General features: G+C 44.7%; 1 protein-coding gene across 1 annotated transcript in view; it reads right to left on the bottom strand.

Annotated features, from left to right (window-relative positions):
• WNT5B (Wnt family member 5B) overlaps positions 1 to 20,226 on the bottom strand; it is a 515,195-nt gene that overhangs the window by 86,150 nt on the left and 408,819 nt on the right. The window lies entirely within an intron of this gene.

Raw genomic sequence — 20,226 nt, 5'->3', positions numbered from 1 at the left:
AATTACTATTAAAAGCACCAGTTTTGTCTCGGGAGGATAACTCAAGGGCAACGTGCTCGCCTTGGGAGAAAGACGACACGGAGCCACGCAGGTTCGATCCCCGGGTCCGCGCTTAGAAACCTCTGGGTATTAAGCGCGTTATAAATAACCTATCATATCATATCAGGCTAATCCAGTCGGCGGTGCGTGCTGTGCAAACGAGCGCGGAACAACAGCACCCTTAATCTAGGGACATAAGGGGCCAGTTACTGCAGGCAGTGAGGGGATTAGGCTAGGAGGGGCGCAAGTCAACAGCACAAAACCACACAAAGACTAACCCACCCCCCCCCCCCCCACACACCACACACACACACACACACACACACACACACACACACACACCAAGAAGTCTGATGCCACCGGGGACAGAAGTGACGCCCAGGCTTTAGCCCTCCCCACGAGAAAGAGCTCACACATACGGACGGTAAGTAGATCAAAAACCAATCTGTGAACCATAATTCAAAAGTCCAGGCCACCACAAACCCAGGGAGCTGGGCTATGACCACTCACCTGGAACATTGCACCCGCTCCACACACTGCAGGCAGACACCTGCGGCCTACCACCCCCGAAGAGCCCCCAACCCCAACAGAGGGGGTTCACAAGAGACACAGATATTGGCCATCCAATACAAGTGGCACAGTTGCCGCATCATTTCCCCGAGATATTTGCAGCAGTGTGGCCATCAACAAGCAGGGTTCTACAGGCCTTTTAAATGAATCCAGCCCTCATCGCTCCAAGATGGATTCTGGCATGACACAGCAGGTGCATGACGCAGGAATGGGAAGGGACGAAGGTGTGTGTGTTCCATGGCTGGCGGGACATACACTTGTGGGGCAGGTTTGGGCCGACGAGTGCAGTCACCTACTTTCTGTGGGACCCAATGGCACGGCCTGGGGACCCTTTCTGTGTGTGCAGCGGGAAGTTTCCCAGCTGGCAGAGTATTGACTGGAAGCCCAGAGCGAGACTGCTGGGTCTGAAGAGTGTGACCGACAGAAGAGGCCCTTCAGTGAGTCTGGCACCAAGGGTGCAAGCAGGAATTACTGGAGCACGACTGGTGCTGCTTTGTGCAATAGCTAAGAGTAATGTGTGTAAAAAAAAAAATAGTCTTTTTATTGCAGTTTTAATTGCAAACATAAGAAGAACAGGCCGCTCAGTGTGAAAGATCCCAGCACTGCAGGTGATAACCAAGACAACATTACAGGTGCATCCTGGGCCTGGAACTCAAACCATACCTTAAGAAAAAACTTGGAGGCACCTCCTTCTACCACTTAGCCGCAAAAACCTGGCGCAAAATCCCAAAAGATATAAGAAACACTGAAGATCACCTAAAATTCAGGAAATCACTAAAAACCTGGCTCTTCAACACCACAGACTAAATCTGGAAACCAAAACCGGAAAAAGGATGACTAAGCCGGAAAGGACACGGACATCCCCGTCTGAGAGGGTAGCTCCCACGGCACCTGGACGGGCGACACCGGATAGACTGGAACATAGGCGGCACGCACAGAGACTGAGTGAACTATCCCAGACAATCCCACCAATACTTTCGCCCGCTCCTTAGTTACCCCCAGATACCACAGTAGTGTGGAATTGTCGAGACATTGGCAATCACCCCACTACCTGAGAGGTTGTCATTGGCAGGTGCACTGGCCACAGGAGTATGAAGGGAGGATAAGGGGAGCTATGAGAGAGCATGTTAGAGGTGGGGGCCAGAGGAGTAAGGAACCTTGTATACCAGTCGGACCCAGATCAAGACAGAGCCGCATTGGGGGAGACTACGCTTCAATTCAGGATAGAGACGCAAACTAACCAACCCTACTAATATTTTCCTTTTCTGCATACACCTCTCAAACTCCAAACCAAACACAACCAAAACCTACAGCACAACAAACCGCACAAACTTCACTACATTGCAACAACAAAACAAAAACACACATAGTCTTGCACAACAGCACACAACGACTACCGGCCGCAAACACCCCAGGCCCAGCCAATGGACCCACTGGGCTGAGGCCGCCAACAGCACATCACTGCTCTCTTGCACTTTTCCTGCTTCCTCCCACTAACTCAACCTCCGCTCCTCTTCCAGAGCCGCCAGAGCGCCAGGAGACCACTCCGGTGGTGATAGTCGCGGTACAAATGTCCTTTAACATTAACATTAACTCTGTAGCACGGGGAGGGCGGAATAAGGATGCAGACAAGTTGGATGAAAGTGGTGGAGATTTCTCCAAGACCCCTTGCAAAAGAAAATATTGTTGCATAAAAAGGAAAAAAGAAACACTCCAGAAATGCTTCATGTTCTAAGCGTGCTGCCACATTAAGCATTGTTCTAAATCCAGGCCTCTTAAAACCTTTCAAGTTGGCATCCAAGGACCACCTTAAGTGTAATTCCGCCAGACAACCAATATCTGCGGCGCCCAAACAAAGGTCCCACCCACTGGATTTTCATTGGGTAGACTGGTTCTTTCAATTTCTATCCATATCTCTACACCAGTGACAAAGCATCTCCTGTGGGCCTGTTAGAGACGAGAGCGATTCATTGCACCCTCACACCCTTTCACCGCCCCAGCTGCAGAAAATACAGAACCTACGCAACCGCTAGAACCATCTGTGAAAACGATGGGAACACAGCTTCCGGACCCGTAAAAGTCAACTATATCTGCTACTTTTCCAGGGATCAATTTGAATAACTCTTCAGCTCTGTCTGCATCCCAAAATATAGACTCCTTGCATTTCCAGGTGAGCCTCAGCTCGGTCTGTGGCCGTATGCCGGCTTTCACCACTCGAGTGAGAAGGGATTTCTTCAGGATATTCACTTTTCCCTTTCTCTTCTCAGTCGCTGGCGCCAGGTCCGGGAAGAGTAGAATCTGGTGTGCTGGTACTCTAAATTCCTCTTCGCGGCTCAGGCTTTCAAGATTCTCTCCTTATCCCAGCTATCCAATAGCATGGTTGGTCAGGGGTACGTGTTGGTATAATGTAGCATTTATCTACAAATATGGGGTCATCCTCTTCTTCTAAATTGATCATTTTCATAAGCCAGTTGGAAGGAAATGCGATTGGATCGCCCCACTCAACTCCCTAATTCGTGTAGCCTGCACTGCATTTTTAAGATATTCAAGCCTATTTTTCATGGCTCTGTTCCTTAATAACCGCCTGCACTTCAGTTCCACTTGTTTCATTATCGGGGCCATTTTGGGAGCACTGTGGGCCTAGTTCAGCAGTTCTCTGCTCCAACGTGCAGGTTCGTGCATCCAGGTGGGCCACTTTCTCATTCAATTTATCTAGGGTGACCAGATTTTCAAGACAAAAAACCGGGACAACCAACAACATACAAGAAGGACCCCCCCGCCCCCTAACCGGACCTCCCCCGCCCCCATTCCCACAGTATATGCATAAAGATTATGCGGCTTTGAGTGTTGATAAAAGCGCGTAAATACCAAGCATGCCACTGATTGATTTATGCATTTTAATGGCAGATTTGTACAATGAACTTGACTGTTATTGGTATTTATTGTCAAAATGTTGAGCATCTCAACTATAACACTGAAAAAAACATGCAAATATTAATATTTATTTATTAAATATGCTTTTAGCACAATTGGCTTTACATAAATACAAAACATCAATACATCCATTTGCCACTTAACACATTTTTTAAAAAGATGTAAAATATCCACTCATACATATACAATTCCTAATGACACATTTTTTAAAACCGTTAAAATTAGATTATAACATTTCATCATATGATATATTAAATTAATATCATTGCCTTCTAACAGGCTTTGCCATCTTTTTTCCATATCAGCTGTTGTAGAGGTGTTATTATATCCTTTCAAATATAAATTCCTCAAGGTCTTTAAGCTTTCACACTCACATTCGAGATGTTTAGCAGATTCTATCATTGCATAGCCACATAGTCTACACATTCTTACATTTCTTGCTATGCCAATCTAGCACCAATAATTTCCATGATATCACATTTGTTATATTTAAAAAGCATGTAAGATCTCACTGTATCAGCACGCGGATATGCATATAGATATTTAGGTTTTCCAGTGTCCAAAGTGCAGTATGCAAGGAACATGCCACTGTTAGATTTGGCAGCTAAATTTACCACATCCCTTTCTTTTGCTAAGGTATATATTGTTTCTTTCAGTAAATATTAATAGCAAAAGGTGCTTTTGCTCTGTTTGACATTACATATCTTGCGATGTACTTTCCTCAGCCGGTCTCTGTGGTGCAAGCAGTTCATGCATAAGGCTTGTACCTGGAAGGATAGAGGTTCGAACCCATCCTAAAATGACCACATTCTTAACATCTAATATTGTTTATAGCGTGATTAAAAAAAAACTCGGGACAGGGGGACAGAGGTCCCAATCCCAGGACAGTCCTGGCAAAACCGGGACGTCTCGTCACCCTAGTTTATCAAACGTGTTCTCCAGTCGGGCCATTGAATTCTTGATTGGCCCAAGTGCCAGCATCACCGGGTCCCACGATGGTGAAAAAGAATGTGGTCTCACCGGGACTAGACGGCTTGCTACGTGCATCAAAAAAGTCCAGATCCACCTGCTTCATCTTGTTCTTGTTCTTCCCAGCCGCCATTTTCCCCTTTTGCGTGCTGTTTTTTTAAGATGTCAAAGCAGTGCTACGATCGATCATCAGTAAAAAGTTTGCCTCGGTCTGTAGTGCCAGACTTTGAGTTGAGATCTGTTCCATTCGCAGTAGTGGGTATTGGGGATTACCGTTCTGGGTTAGTTTGGAGTGGATGAACTTTTTAAATAAGAAATGTGCATAAATGAAGAAGCGTAACAGGCCAAGAAAAGGGCGTGTAGTTGTTGGTGATGGTCAGTTTGCACAGGTGTGCGTTTTTTATTTTTTATTTAACTAGTGGCATGACAATGGGCCTCATTACGAGCCTGGCGGTCCGGAAGATAAGGGTGACAGTAGCAGTGTTCTGGCACACTTTCCGGACCACCAGACTACAAGCATGCCTGTAGGGGCCGTTGCTCAGGGCATGTCTGACCTGCCGGGGCCACCGGCCCCTGCAGGCATGGTTTTCACAGAAGCACCGGCACCATTACCAACGGTGAGGGTGCTTCCGTGTCCCCACTCCCATGGAGTCCTATCATACTCCACGGGAATGGGGACTTACACTTTCCGCCGCCTGACATCCCGAGCCGCTGGGACGTGTAATGTTCCAGTGGCAGCAGGTTATCAAGCGGCAGAACAGTGTTACGATTTCGGCAGCAACCCGCTGGTAGCGCCGCCAAACTAGTAATGAGGCTCAATGTCTTTTTCATTTTTGGGATGGTTGGTCAATGAATTGTGATGTGTGGGGCTGAAAAACATACACACGCTTAAAGAATTGTGGTTGACCATGTACAATAAGCAACAAACACATGATCTTACCGAGATGATACATTTGTTAGTGTTAGGCAGAAACCTGTGCAGTTCCCTTTGGGAACACCGCAAAAGATTTAGGACTATAGGTGTTAGCAGTAAACCCACTGGGTAGCAGTCTGTACCACCCAGATTTACCTGGTAGCTGTGGCTGAGCAGTCAGACTTCCCTCAAGAAGAGTTAAGCAGTATGCAAAGTATACACAATAGGCACTCAGGCACAATAGCACAAGCAAACACTGACCAGAGCTTTGGTATCTAAGTATATAATTATTTATTTATAAACACACTGTTTGAAACACTCCAGCACTCTTATTGTAAAACACTCTAAACACAGTTACTATTATGGTATATACAACCCTTATTCCTTACCAGACAAGTCTTAGTTAACACCACTTATTTCCAGACAGAGGTGAGCGCTTAACTATAGATGGCACTCCAATAAATTCATGAAGAAGGGAAGGAAAAAGACAGAATATGTGAAGATACACCACTCTAAGATTTAGGAACACTTTTAGCAAGGCAGAAGAGCAAAAGTCACTTGTGAGCCAAAGTCCATAGGCTGGGCCCACTCTTAAAGAGAGCAGAGCACAAATGCGCCCAAGATCACACAGTTACACTAGGCTTTGAAAGTCTTGCAGAGGGTTTGAAAAGAGTTTAGAGAGGCTCAGAAAAGTTTAGCCAGGGTGTCCCAGGCTAACCCATGTTCGAAAGCCGGGGGCTAAAACTACCCCGTACAGTCGGTGGCAAGGGAAGCCAGGCGGAAAACGGTACCTTAAGTGGGAAGGATCCTCCAGCGGTGGCAGTTGTTCCTGGCAGCGGGTGCAAGTCTCGGCGTCGTCCAGGGGAAGAGAAGATCTCGACTTGGAGGAAAGATGAAGGTTGTTGCACTGCCAGGGAAGAAACCAGCCGCGGAGTTTTCCGGTTAAAGGTATTACCCTTTATTTCGCGGTCGTGGTAAAACATGGTATTCCGGTTGCTGGGGTGCTTGACACAAGGCAAGGCGGCCACAAGATGCGTCGGGAAGGCGAAAAGACGGTGAAACTGGTTATCCCCGCCAGTCAAAGGAAGAAGACTCTCCAGCGGGAGATCTCCTCTGTCGTTGGGAAAAGTGGTGAGACGGTTCAGCAGGGCTCCACCGGTGGTGTCGTCGTAGCAGGTCGGCTCAGCTTCTCCCTCGTTAGATTCTTAGGTCCTGTGGCGACTTCTGAAGGTCCAGTCCCCAAAGCCCTGCTTTTATGCAGAAAACCCCCATTCACTCAGCCTAGCTGTCACTCAAACATGCTAAGTGGTGAGCCAGCCGGCTCACCACTTGGGCCAATCAGGACGGAGTGCGACTTGAGTTGCCTAGGCAACTCAGTCCAGGGTGCCTATATCCCCCTCCACCCCTCCTAAGTACCCCAGACAGAGTGGCACCACCTTGGAGGGCTTCTGTGGAGAAGCCCGCCAAAAAGTGGAACAAAGGGCTGGACTTGGGTTGGAGTCACAGAAGAGAACACAAACGCCATTTTAGAACCGAGTTTTGGCAAAAAATACCAACCGGAGAATTAATAATAATTAAATAAACCGGCGGTATGTTCGAAGCTATTGTAATTAAATAAATAAATAGAGATAGTAGCCTCGAACAATGGGAAAATCCCATAAAGAAATATTTGCGGTTGAATATAAAAAGTAGTATCCACTGCCACCAGCCAAAACTCGATCAGGGGGGACGGAGACATGTCCCCTCGACTAACAGACCCCAGGGCAATCAAATTGCCCCAGCCAGTACATCCACAATATAATGGTTTGTACTGGTTCTGTTCAGAATTCAAGACTAGTAAAGTCAATGGTGACTTTACATGCCCTGGGAGACAGTAGTCAGTCCCAGGGTATGGAGTCTATACTGGGGGGTCACTATGACACCCCTGTGTTACTGCACTGCGGGTGCTGTGTAACACACATCACAAAAACACATGAAGCCCTATGTAGTGAAAGACCCCATAGCACATTAAACACATCTAGAGTCAAAGGAACACACTCAAATCATGTCCAAGAGTGAGGGTAAAAGAGTCTCACTCTTGGCAGGAGAAGAAAAATAAACCCCAAAAATCCAGCAAAGCTGCTGGGGGACTCACTAGGTTAGGAAATTCAGCCTAAACAGAGAATTCTCCCCAACAGTTAGGCTCTCATATTTTTGTCTGGCAGCCTTCAATACAACATGGGTTTCTTCCTCACTGGATGAGACACAGTCACACAGACTTCCCATTGTGTTCAAGGTGGTGGCTTAAGGAAATGTGTAAGTGAGAAGGCGGTCGTTTGTTTTAAAGGTAAAACAATGAGCCATATCAAACATGTGTGCATCCAGCAACACTGGTTGCATTAGATTTGACATCCTGATGCAATATGTAAATCCAATTAAAAAACAAAGGTGGGCATTACCCTACCAAACTTAATGGGTAGTCCTAAAATACAGAATACAAAAACACAGTGATGCATTTTTTGCATCCCGATAAATGAGGCAGCAGTATCCGGGTTTATCATCTAGTTAGTTACGTCCATGGAATCAGGATAAGGTAAGAAAGTAAAGCATAGAGTCAATATTGTAACATAATGCTAGGATGCTATCTGGTGAGCTCCGGATAACCTGAACTTGTATTTTTAGTAATATAAATTATGCAGATAATTCTGTTTCTGAAAGGGAAGTCTGCCAATCAGACCCCCTTTCCAAATTCTCCTGACATCTCCAAAAAGTGCCCAAGAGGCGGAGGTGGCTTCTTAAAGGAATAGCGCGCTCAAAAATGTTATTGTTCCTAGTGTTCGGGCATGTGGTTTTAAGCAAACTGGGATCGACCCTAAAAACATTTCCTATGCAATTTACCTTAGTTTTCCACACTTTTACACATGCGAAATCAACGAGCGGGGCACAGCATTTTTTGTTAATTCTATCCGTGGATCGATCTCCCTAAGCTCAAGTGCCCCTGCGGCATTAAATCATATCACCCGCCCCTGAAGCTGACATCACTAGACGCGAACGGCCCATTTCACAACACGCATGAACGTCTTGTGTCAACGTTCTCTTTGCGCCAGCACGTGTCTCCATGGAAATGGCAGGACGGCTCTTTCCTCAATAAGTATAAACAGACCGCTTCTCATCAGACAAAATCAGAGTTGCTTTTTCAATCGTTTCACTATTTGTTTTCTATAGCCTGTGACTCGTTTCTGCTCTGTTCAGCTATCTTCGATGCTTGGAGCCCGTGCAAACAGATACTTGTACTAGCATTAGCATTACTATTGATTTTAATTTTGTTGTGTAATGGCAACAATACAGCCCTACCAGCACAAGCCGGAGTATTCTGAAGCGGAATTAGTTGATAGAGAAAGATGCGGAAACAATGGTGCATCGGACGACAGTTGGGAAAACGAATAACTGGCTCCAGAGCCTAGTCGCATGGTAGACGTTTCCACCTGGTGTACTTGCAATCGGTGCAAGGTCATGCCAACTGAGGAGAACTGCTGCTGCAGAGAAAACTCTGGATGCTTGGCCTACATATCGGAAGAAGACACCACCGCTATGTGTTACCGAGCTGCATGACTTCAGGGCAGCCTGCCTCACAAGGTCCGTGTTGAGGATTATGATGGTGCTTATGTACGAACTTCGCGCAACAGTTCACCCTCGCAATCCAAATAACGAGTAAGTATACTCTAGGTTTGATGTCACTTTGACCAATGAGGCCACTAACATTTCTTGTTTGTCTCCTATATTGTCGTAACTTTGATCCCTCACTGCCAAATTAATGTAGTCTGGCAATTCAATACATCTCTCGCGCTTTGGGGAATCATTGTGGTCATCTTAGGTGTCTTTCAATTTCAACTAAGAAGCAATATTTCTCTGTGCCCCAAACGTTATGGATTGCATGGGTGTTCACTTTTGTAATGTGTCTACACTTTAAAGGCCAAGCTGATTGATCTATGAAGTAACATGTGTACAGGCAACTATGCCATAGGATACAGGATGCATTTTCAACTAAGGTTTGTACACTTATCAGGTTCATTTAAATACAGTATGTATGTTTCTCTTCCACAGGTGCTACAGGTTGGTGGCCTACCATTCGTTTACATGGTGGCTTCATGGGAGGCTTGCATACCGTGTTCGACGAGTAATACCTGCCTGTGTCGTTGGAGCCATTTGCGCCAAATTCCCCAGTGACAGCGGACAGTACATGGGATTTTCCCACACTTTGCTGCAATCTGAAGTATACAATGTGTAGTATATTTGTGCCATCAACATCAGCAACAAAATAAAATACAAAAGAGCTTTTCTGAATAGTTGTTTACATTTTTCTGTGAATCAAGGACACGCTCACTTGTCTATGTGGGACATGAAATAATGGTTGGTGCCCTTTTACGCTCACCTCCTCTGCAACAATCCATCCTCCCTCCATTATAAACAGCCAAAGTGCCAAACACCATGTACACCTCAAAGGTATCTTCCGCACAGGGGCCACTGAACACACGGCCTCCCCAGACCCTGTGTCTCCAGGCTCCCCTCTTGCAAACCCTGCCCCTGCAATCCACATAAGTATGTCTCCCTTCAGCAATGTTCCGGCCGTTTTCTGCATGCCTCTTGCCCATCCATCCCCCCATCCACTATCAATGGCAGTTCGCACCAGTAGTCGTGCCCTCCTAAGGGGACTGGCAGGGTGGGAATGCCCAAGGTGCCAAACACCATGTACACTTCAAAGGTATCTTCCGCACAGGAGCCATTGTAGACATGGCCTCCCTAGATCCAATGCCTCCAGGCTCCCCTGAAGCAGACCACGCCAGAAACATGTCACACATTCACATACACCCCCACTTTTCTAATCCTTTATAAACCCCTTGATATTTATCCGGAGAATATCTCTGAGCACTGGAAGTCAACTTTTGATTGTGCTACCTATTCTCCAGCTACTAACTCCCCTGCTTGCTGAATCTAATTGTTTGTTAGTCAAGGTAAGGGTAGGTCACTTTAACTTCACTATATTCATCTCTTTCTGATCTCAAATTTTCTATCTATTTCGACCTAATGTATCCAGTGATGAAATGTTCTTTCATCTCAATGACTTAACCATTGTCTAATGTTTCAAGTGTTCGGATCTCGAAAAATAGTAAATGCCATCATTGTCAATTGTAATAGAATCACATCTTTCTCGGACCATGTCTATAAGCACGTTTCCTTTTGACGCATGAAAGTACATTCAACGGACGAGTAACACGTTACTATTAGCGTCATATCAATCAATTCTGTATGTATGTCAATTCTGTATTTATGTAGCATTCGACTACGCTACACAGGTTTTGCTTCTTTGATCAAAACAAACATGGAATACAAAACTGATATAATTCCATCAATCTCATGCATTCAGTACAAGTTATTTGCAATTGTTTATACTTTTTTATACAGATCTTATCAGTTTTTCAAAAATGCCTACTTGTATGGCTTTGGGTTGCAATTCTAGGAGCCATGTCAAAAGTCAGGGCACAATCCTGCATACATTCCCGAAGGATATTCATTTAATAAGAAGATGGGGTCGACATTGTGGTTTTGCGGTGGACGAGATTGAAAGTAAAGCCCAGACTGTCTTTGGAGACTTCTGCATCTGCAGCTTGCACTTTAGCCAGGATATGTACGACCAATCGAAGAACACAAAAAAGGGTCGACCCAGAATGTTTCATAAATTGCTTCCAAATGCAATTCCAACTCTATTGATGCACACGCTGCCTCTGGTGTGTCCCGGATGATGAATTAGCTGTAGGCGGTGGGGTACTGAACAGGTAACTCCATGAACGGATTGGTGCTTTCGGTGTAGATGTGTCTTATAAAGTTTGCATTTTTACCAGATTGTATTACATTTTAACTATACTACATTTTACTACACATCTGTCCCTGGTTTATGGAGCCTCAAATGAAGTAATTATGACCATGGAAAACAATGCCATAGTGCCCTTCACAAGAAGCATAATGTTTTCGTAATCAGTTGCTTGACATGTTCATTTTTTTAGGAAAACAAACTGATGGAAGCACATACCTACGAAAGTGACAAAACCACCGACACATCCAGTATACCAATGGTGAGCCCTACAGACTTGCAGAAGTTTATATTCTCTACAGTTGCATTTTACCTACATATCTAATGCAAATCTAATTTTTCCCTTTTACCACTTCATCACAATGCACTGAAAATGAAGGATCAAGATTCTGCATCCATTTATTTTCATGAGCCAACTACAGCTTCAAGCGTTTATCAGCTAATTTTATTTCACTTTTCCTTTACTAGAATGTATTATGCTTGGAATTTCCAATAATATGAAAACATGTATGTATCCTGTCGGTTGTTTACACCAAGTGTCTTTTATGGGTTTCTCTTTATATGTACCATTGTCTGCATCCCATTGTCGCTGTTCCGTTTCGCTGTTTTCATCCGTACTAAAACATGTACTGTGTTACAGGGGAATGCTGGTACTTCGACTACAATTACATCGTCCTTTGCAGCTGGTCCACAGTATGAGGCATGCATACTTACAGTTCCCTTGAATGAAAGAACATACATTCTACATAGGATACTATTAGACAGTGAAAATCATATAAACGTGCAGTGTTTCAAAGTTTTCTCTTTCAGTTCTAACGTTACACTTCCTCCCTAATGCAGAATACATTGCAAAATGTTTGAGGGCAACATTACAAACAGTATGTTTTGCACTGTGATCTATGATCAAGTAAACTTGCCATCAATCAGGTGAAATTCGAAATGTATATTTTGACTAAATGACGTGCACCGTTTGCGAGGTTATCTGTGTAAGCGATGTGTGCGATGAAAGATTTTAATTTCCAATACGATTGACTTGTTTTTTTTTAATGAATATTCTATTCAAGGTATGTACACATGGTGTGGAATTAGAAGAGGAGACACATGAATCAGAGGTGGTGGATCAGGTTGCTGGTGCGGTCGTTACAGAGAAGACCATGGTTTCACAGAAAATCAAGAAAACAAGGGTAACTAGCAAACAATTTAGTTTTCTAGAAGTGTTTTGGGCTGGTGTTTTCTTCATAACATGTTTTTGTATTTAAAGTGCTATCTACTGTATGTGTGCTATACACTAAACATGTTTTTACAACCTATCTCCTAGAGGGCCAGAAGGAAAAGAAGTATAAAGACACAGACAACAAATGAAACCAAAAAGAGGTCACTTGCCAAACAGATTTCACCATGGAGCAACACCATTTGCTTATTGACAGGACTACGCAGCGCCTCAGACTCGTGATGCTTACACCCTGTTGCCTGAAACTGAATGCAATGTGACCGGCGAAGCCAGCAAAGTGTTCTTGGACCATTGCTACAATGTGAGAACTCTACAAGATGAAACTGAATATAATGAAGATGCTTTGGAATTCCTCGCAGACCACTTGACACAATCTACATCTGCAAAAAATGGTCCACCCAATAAACAATCAACGTTGATGGTTTCTCCAATTTGTGTGCATATAACAGAAGCTGAACTAACAGAGACTGAAGCTTCTACGCAATTGACAGAGGAACTTGCCAGAGATCTGGACTACTGTTTGTCTAGTTTGGCCGATTTGTCCACCGCAGGTGAGTCACAAACCACAATCATGCAGGACGATTGGCTAATAAAGGAGCAGAAATACAACATATTCGACAGCTGCCTGGTAGAGATTATACTGATGCTGAAATGTGTCCATACATTGAGGGGTAACACATGCGGGCAGCCATTGGTGCATGCGTCTCGTGTATTACAAGGCACTAACCTAAAAATCTAAGCCAGGTGTGTCCACCTCCATGATGCATTTTCATGGTCCGCTCAACCGATGCTCTGCAAAGTGCCAGCTGGAAATCTACTGTGTTCAGCAACTTTACTTTTCAGTGGCTCGACCTTTAGTAAGTTGTCCAGTTTCTGTCAATTTGTGGGGGTTCGGTTCCTTGCTAAAATGCAGTACTATAAATATCAAAGATAATTCTTATTCCCTGCTATTAGTCAAGCCTGGAAAATTGAACAAATGTCAATTGAAAGCACATTCTCAGGAAAACGGTTCAGACTAGCTGGTGACGGACAGTGTGATAGCCCCGGATTTTCAGCAAAGTATTGCACATACCACTTTCAAGACATGGAAACAAAAAAATTGTGAGTTCGGAGATGTTTCTCCATGGCCACAGAGGATTTACATTGGGACACCTGCACGGTTTCATGAAATCCCTGGAACATCTTCAATCGAGCGGAATACAAATAGACCTCATAGCCACTGACAGACATGTTTCAATAGCCAAGGCCATGCGAGAGCAGTTTCCAAACATTCATCATCAATTTGATGTATGGCACGTTGCCAAATAAGTCAATAAAAAAGTACAGCTGCTGGTAAAAAGAAGGGTTTGGAAAATATTTTACAGTGGTCTCAGTCTTTCAGCAACCATCTCTGGTGGAGCTCCAAAACATATGATGGGTCTGTGGAAATTCTACTTGAAAAATGGCGCTCATTAATGCACCACTGTTCCAACGTTCACTCATGGACAGAAAACCAACATTTTCACAAATGTGCACATGGACCTTTATCGGAGGAGCAGCAACACAAGAAGTGGTTGGTTCCATTTTCACCTCCACACAAAGCTCTTCAGAAGATTGTGTTTGATAAAACTCTTTCAAGAGACCATAGAGGGACTCACAGAATTCTGTCACACTGGAGATTTGGAGGTGTTCCACAATATGTGCCTAAAGTACAGACCAAAAAGGTTGCATTTCGGCATAGACGGTATACAAGCTCGGACATTACTAGCAGTATTAGTGCATAACGAGAACATAGGGAGAGAACAATCGAGAACTGCAGGAAACTTTGGGATGCTTCGTTACACAATGGCCTTTGCAAAAAGAAGCAAAAAAATGGGTGGCCAAGCCAATATACCATGAAATGGAATTAGATTTTGTGAAAGATCTCACTTTGACTGTGCTGGACATGCATACTCATGGAATCGATCCTGATTTTGTTGTTCCGATAAATACATTGCCACAAAACATTGCAAACGTGCCCTGACCACCTAAAGCGGATCTCATTGAACAGTTGACTTCCCGGTATAAATGATTTGCAGCGGTGTTCGTACATGAAAAATTGAATGCTATTAAACTCAAATTTCAGAGCTATTAAAAGTATTAAGAAGTATTTATTTATGCACATTTAATCTGGTTTATGATTCATTAATTTATATCTTGAACGATAACATGCATGTCTGTGGTTGCTTAATGTCTGCAAAGCGTCCAAATTGTCTTTTCAAATGTATCCTCTTTGTCAACTTTCTTTAGCAAGAAGTGCCTGTTGTAGGATGCCATACAGTGTAACTGTATTTTGCCCCCTCACGCTTTTGCCCCACTCTTGTGGGTCCTTGACTGATCAGGGCATGGCAGGGTCAGATGGATATCAGCATGAAAGGAACTGTGGGGTCTGAGCTGGTGGACTCAGGCCTGGCGGGGGTGTAGGTTGTTAGTGCACGGGAAGTTCAGTGGAGATGAATGGGCACCTGGATTTATGACTCGTCAGTGTCTCACGTTAGCCACAGAGCACATTCCTCCGTGAGAAAAGGGAGCGTGCAGACGTGGCGAGGATATGGGGTGGGCTAGCTGAGCTAGGCACTGGGGATGGGAGAGTTGCATTTGTACAAAGAGAGATGGATTTTCTGGCATAGTAGAAAGATGTCATTGGGCCTATTTGAAAATGGTTTCCATGTTATCTGTTTTGCTTACCCTAACTGACTGTTTTCCCAAAAAAATGAAATCAGTAACACTATTGAGGATTACAAATGTATTCACGATACTGCAGCATTGGTGGATACCCGCAAACAATTCATTTATTTTTTTAACATATTTCAAATGCCACGTTGATGGGCCGGTGTGCCATGGAGTGAAGGTCACTTTGTTTGATTTAGCTTGTGGGGAGTTCACACCGACGCGTCTTGTACAGTATGTTTTTAATTTGTGGCTTTCCTTCACAAAAAACAAAAGTTACCAGGCATACACGCTCAAAACAAGGTTCAATTGTTGTTCGACCTTGTAAGAAAGGGAGGATTTGCTATGGATTGAAGGATGGAAGTTGTGGAATATCCAAAAAAATGATAAGGTTCACTATTTTAAAACTTGACATTGAAACATTTATTTTCATTCTATGAAAACCATTGTTCTGAGTGGACACTGTGCGTTACTCCGAGAGAATGGAAATACCAAATATCATTTAAGTTTGACTGAAGATGAGTTTATATATAGACAAATGATTAAAAGTTTAATTTTCTGACCGGTATTGCTTACTTACATTGTTATGCGTTGTTGGTTGGGGCTTATTGGGACGACACGCAAACACAACCTCTATGCAGGCTAGTGCTATCTAAACCACTTCGTCACATGGCATACGAGTGTGTGCTGTCAATGTTGTATTATTGGGTAGCAGGCTCTCCTCTCTAGTATCCGCAGCCATCGCCTTTAGCTCAATGTACCTTTCACAGATGGTAAATATCGATTTGCATATTTATCTTTATCCCAGGCACATGGGAAGTCCAGCACAGAAATGCTATGGCAATTCCCTTCTCAACTAGAGTACCCACAGCAACACCATACACGTGTTTCAGTCTTGTTGTGCCTCATCAGTGAGGTGGAGTTGTGGCTCATCAGTGAGGTGGAGCTGTGCCTCTCTGAGCACAGTGAACATGGAGTCCACATCTGGGTTCCCCCAGGTTCCACTGACCGCAAGTTTGTTGCTAATAATCTGTTATAATGCTGTCTATGGACCTCATTACAAGTTTGGAGGCAGCCATGGAGCTATTAGCTCCATGGCTGCCTCCAAACCGGGCTCCATTACCGGGTTCCCGCAATGGGGACTTACCGGGCCATTCCGACATAGGAGGACCCGGTAAGTCCTCCTTGCAGGAACCATTCGCTATTCCCATTTGAGCCCCCATCGGGCTCAATGGGAATGGAAAGGGAGGTAACAACGGGCACATTACAAGAGTCTTGTTGTTACCTCCCTCTTCCCCTCGCGGGACCCGGAAAAGACGTCTGGTTTTACCAGACGTCTGATCCGGATCCCGCAAAGGGAACCTCATAATCGGCCCTGACGGAATGAAGAGGGCCGGCCCCGTACCGGCCCCCTTCATTCCGTCAGCCTCAGGGTCGTAATGAGGCCCTATGTGTTGTTTGAATTTTTCCGTCAGCTTCCGCATCCCATTGGGAGCTAAACATACTCCACAGCGCTAACCTCTCAAGCACATCGTAGACTCCAACTTTCCCCAATGTTTTCCATTGTTTGTGGTTTGGGTTGGTTATTAGGTTTCACCCGGTGCAGAATGAAAGGGTAAATGGATACATTTGAATAAAGAACGGCTACTGAAACATATTTTAATTCTGTTTTCTACACAGCTACATTCTTCCTTTCTGCAAATGTCATCGTTTCCAGATGCTGAGTGATGGTTTCTTCAACCAGCAATGGCAGATACGCCTAAATGGATGGATGTCGATTACACTGATGTGGGACGATCGCCCGGGGCTGATATGCCCTTTGGCGGTACCAGCTACAATGAGCAACCTGTAATCATTTACGGTGGTCTAGCAAGAAGCTGATGCCGAAGCCTTGCAAATCAAGATGCGTCAAATGCGATCTTCTCCCGAAAGAAAAACTGTGTGCCTCATGATAAAGTTTTGATGCTGTAACCCAAGGACATTCAAAAATTGGTGTTAAATGGAAATCTGCGGATTGGTCTCGGAGCGTTTTTTGTGAAATAAAAGAACATTATAAATTGCACACAATTCATTTTTCTTTTAAAAATAGTGTTTTCTATTCCCATTTGGGATGTGCTCTGCGATGAGAGGATGTGATTGTTGAATTTCCGGGTCAACTGACATTAAGATGCAGGTGATATCTGGGTGCGTTTGGCTACGCTGCCCACTAACGTCATGAAAGTAGGTGGAGAATATCGCTAGGAATAGTGATGTCAGCTTCAGGGGTGGGTGATCTGATTTAGTGCCGCAGGGGCACTTGAGCATAGGGTGATCGATGGGATTAGCCAAATTATTTGTTTACAATTATTTGAATCATACAATTGTTTGAATAACAGGGGTCCGAATTGAGCTTCTGCACAATTGACTGTATGGTCATTTTTATATATATAATGGGTTGGGGTAATAATAATATAAGGGGATTGGGTGGGAGGGTTGGATTGGGTGGTGGGCTGCGGGGGCTTTCCCCCTGCATATATATCCTAATTGACCGTTTAAATTCGGTCAATTGTGCAGAAGGTCAATTGTTATTCGAACAATTGTCATTCGTACAATTCGTATACAACCCGATCGATCCACGGATAAGATTAGCACAAGATGGCCACACTCTGCTCGTTGATTTCGCATGTGTAAAAGAGCGGAAAACTAAGGTAAGGTGCATAGGAAATGTTTTTACGATCGATCACAGTTTGCTTAAAACCACATGCCCGAACGCTCGGGACAATAACATTTTTGAGCGCACTATTCCTTTAATCGTCTGCACCACTGATTCAAAAGCTAATTGTGCATATTAGTCAGCCTGTTGGCACTTGCTAAAACAGGAGAGTCTTAATTGCTTTCCTAAAAGCCAGATGACTCGAAAGTATCTTTATTGAGGGGGGTAGTTTGTTCCACAGTTTGGCTCCAGCTATAGAAAAAGGCCCTCCCTCCGATCCTCGAATGATGGAAGAGGGGTACGGTAAGCAAGTTAGCAGAGGCTGAGCGCAACTGACGAATAGGGCAATAGCGTGAGAATTTAATTTGCAGAAACTCAGCTCCTTGATCTTGTATAGCGCGATGGACTATGTATAGTGCCTTAAAATGAATGCACTGGTTAACAAGGATCCAGTGAAGTGAGCGGAGCACTGGGGATGTGTGCTCTGTAGGGTGTACGGGTCGCCACCCGGGCTGCCATATTCTGAAGGTGTTGTAATCGCTGAATGAGACCCTTTGGCTGGGCCAAATACAATGAGTTGGAGTAGTCCAGCTGCAATATCAGGCTGCTACAACTGGAGGGCGAAGAGGAGCAGGAATCAAAGGAAGAACTCTCTTTAGAACTTTCAACTGAAAGTGTCCTGCTTGACAGACAGCAGCAACTTGGTTGGACATAGATAGGGAAGCCGAGAGGATAACACCTAGATTTGTCATCTTACCCACCAGAGAAGGGAGGACACCAAGGGAGGTAGGCCAGAAAGAAGAAACCCAGAGTGAGGGGTCGGGCGAGACACCCCACTACCAACACCTCAGTCTTGTCTCCGTTCAATTTGAGCCAATTGTGGTTCATCCATGGCACCACGGCGGTCAGGCATCCCTGTAGGCACAACGACATCTCAGCCTGATTGAGATCTAATCGGATCAGGATCTGAGTGTCGTCGGCGTAGGAGTAACACCTGACGCCGTAGGAGCAGATGAGACACACAAGTGCCCAAATGTAGATATTAAATCGAATCAGAGACAAAAACGACCCCTGCGGAACACCGCAGCTGAGATGGCAAGGAGCAGATAGAAAAGGTGGCATGGAGAGGGTCTGGGTCCAATCCGCCAGGAACGATGTGAACCAATCTAGTACCTGGCCAGATATACCTATCTGGGCCAGTCGAGACAGCAGAATGGGGTGGTCGACCGTGTCGAAAGCTGCTGACAGATCTAACACAATCAGAGCACCAACCCCATCTGAGTCCACCAGCCTGGCCATGTCATCCCGAACGGAGACCAGTACACTCTCCATGCCGCTGCCTGGTCTAAAGCCAGACTGTGCAGGGTTGCAGAGTTGTGAAGATTCAAGAAGTGATAGAATGGGTGATACCAAAGATTCAAGACGTTTTGTAAGAAAAGGAAGGAGGGGAAATAAGACAAAAGCTAGCCAATGTAGTAGGATCTAGTGATGGCTTCTTTAAGAGAGGGACAACTCTGGCCGCTTTTAGTTCGGGTGGGACTATCTCTGATTGGCATGAGTTAGTCACTGCCGCAGTGAGTAATGGCAGGAGATCGGGTCTATTTTTTTCATAATGTCCACCGGAATGGCCTCAGAGGGGGAGCATGATTTAATCTTTTGAATTTCCATAAGGATTTTTTTTTCTGAGAACATGGGAAAAGAGGTCCACTCTTTAGAGCCCACTGAAGGTGTAGGGGGTGCAGGGCAGTCTGAATCATTCGATGAGGTGGCAGCCGAGAGCTCGATATTCTGCCTAATATTTCCAATTTTTGTTATGAAAAATTTGGATAGGCTATCACATAGTTCTTGGGTAAGTATGACCTTTGCAGTGGGTGTGTCAGATGAGGAGAGTGATTTAACGACGGAGAAGAGGGCTTTAGTTGACACAGGGCATCTCCGATTTCCTGAGAAAGATACTGAGTTTTCAATGCTTTAATTTCGGCATGATAGGTGGCAAGACATGTCTTGTATGCATCTTTAAGAGAGGAGTCATGATTTACGCCACTTCCGTTCAGCCTGCCTGACTTTCAGCTCATCAGCTTTCAGTCGGTCAGAGAACCAAGGTTGCAAAGGCAATCTGAGTGGATGAACGTATCTCAGTGGAGCTATCCTATCAGCAGCCTCGCATAAGGTATGAGATAGCAATGAAAGGGAGGTGAGCAGGGCAGTACAACTAGTAGTTACTAATGAAATAGGACCTTGGATATCGGCATTACGCCATGAACGGAGCCAGACTTTCGATAGTAGGGACTTGGCAAGAGGTCCAGAGACCTTAAATAGGCAAGTGATTAAAAAGTGATCTG

The sequence above is a fragment of the Ambystoma mexicanum genome, chromosome 12, assembly GCF_040938575.1.
Source record: "Ambystoma mexicanum isolate Mex_15411 chromosome 12, UKY_AmexF1_1, whole genome shotgun sequence".
NCBI lineage: Eukaryota > Metazoa > Chordata > Amphibia > Caudata > Ambystomatidae > Ambystoma > Ambystoma mexicanum.
Note: the sequence above shows the minus strand (reverse complement) of the source record. Positions and strands in the feature narration are given on the sequence as shown.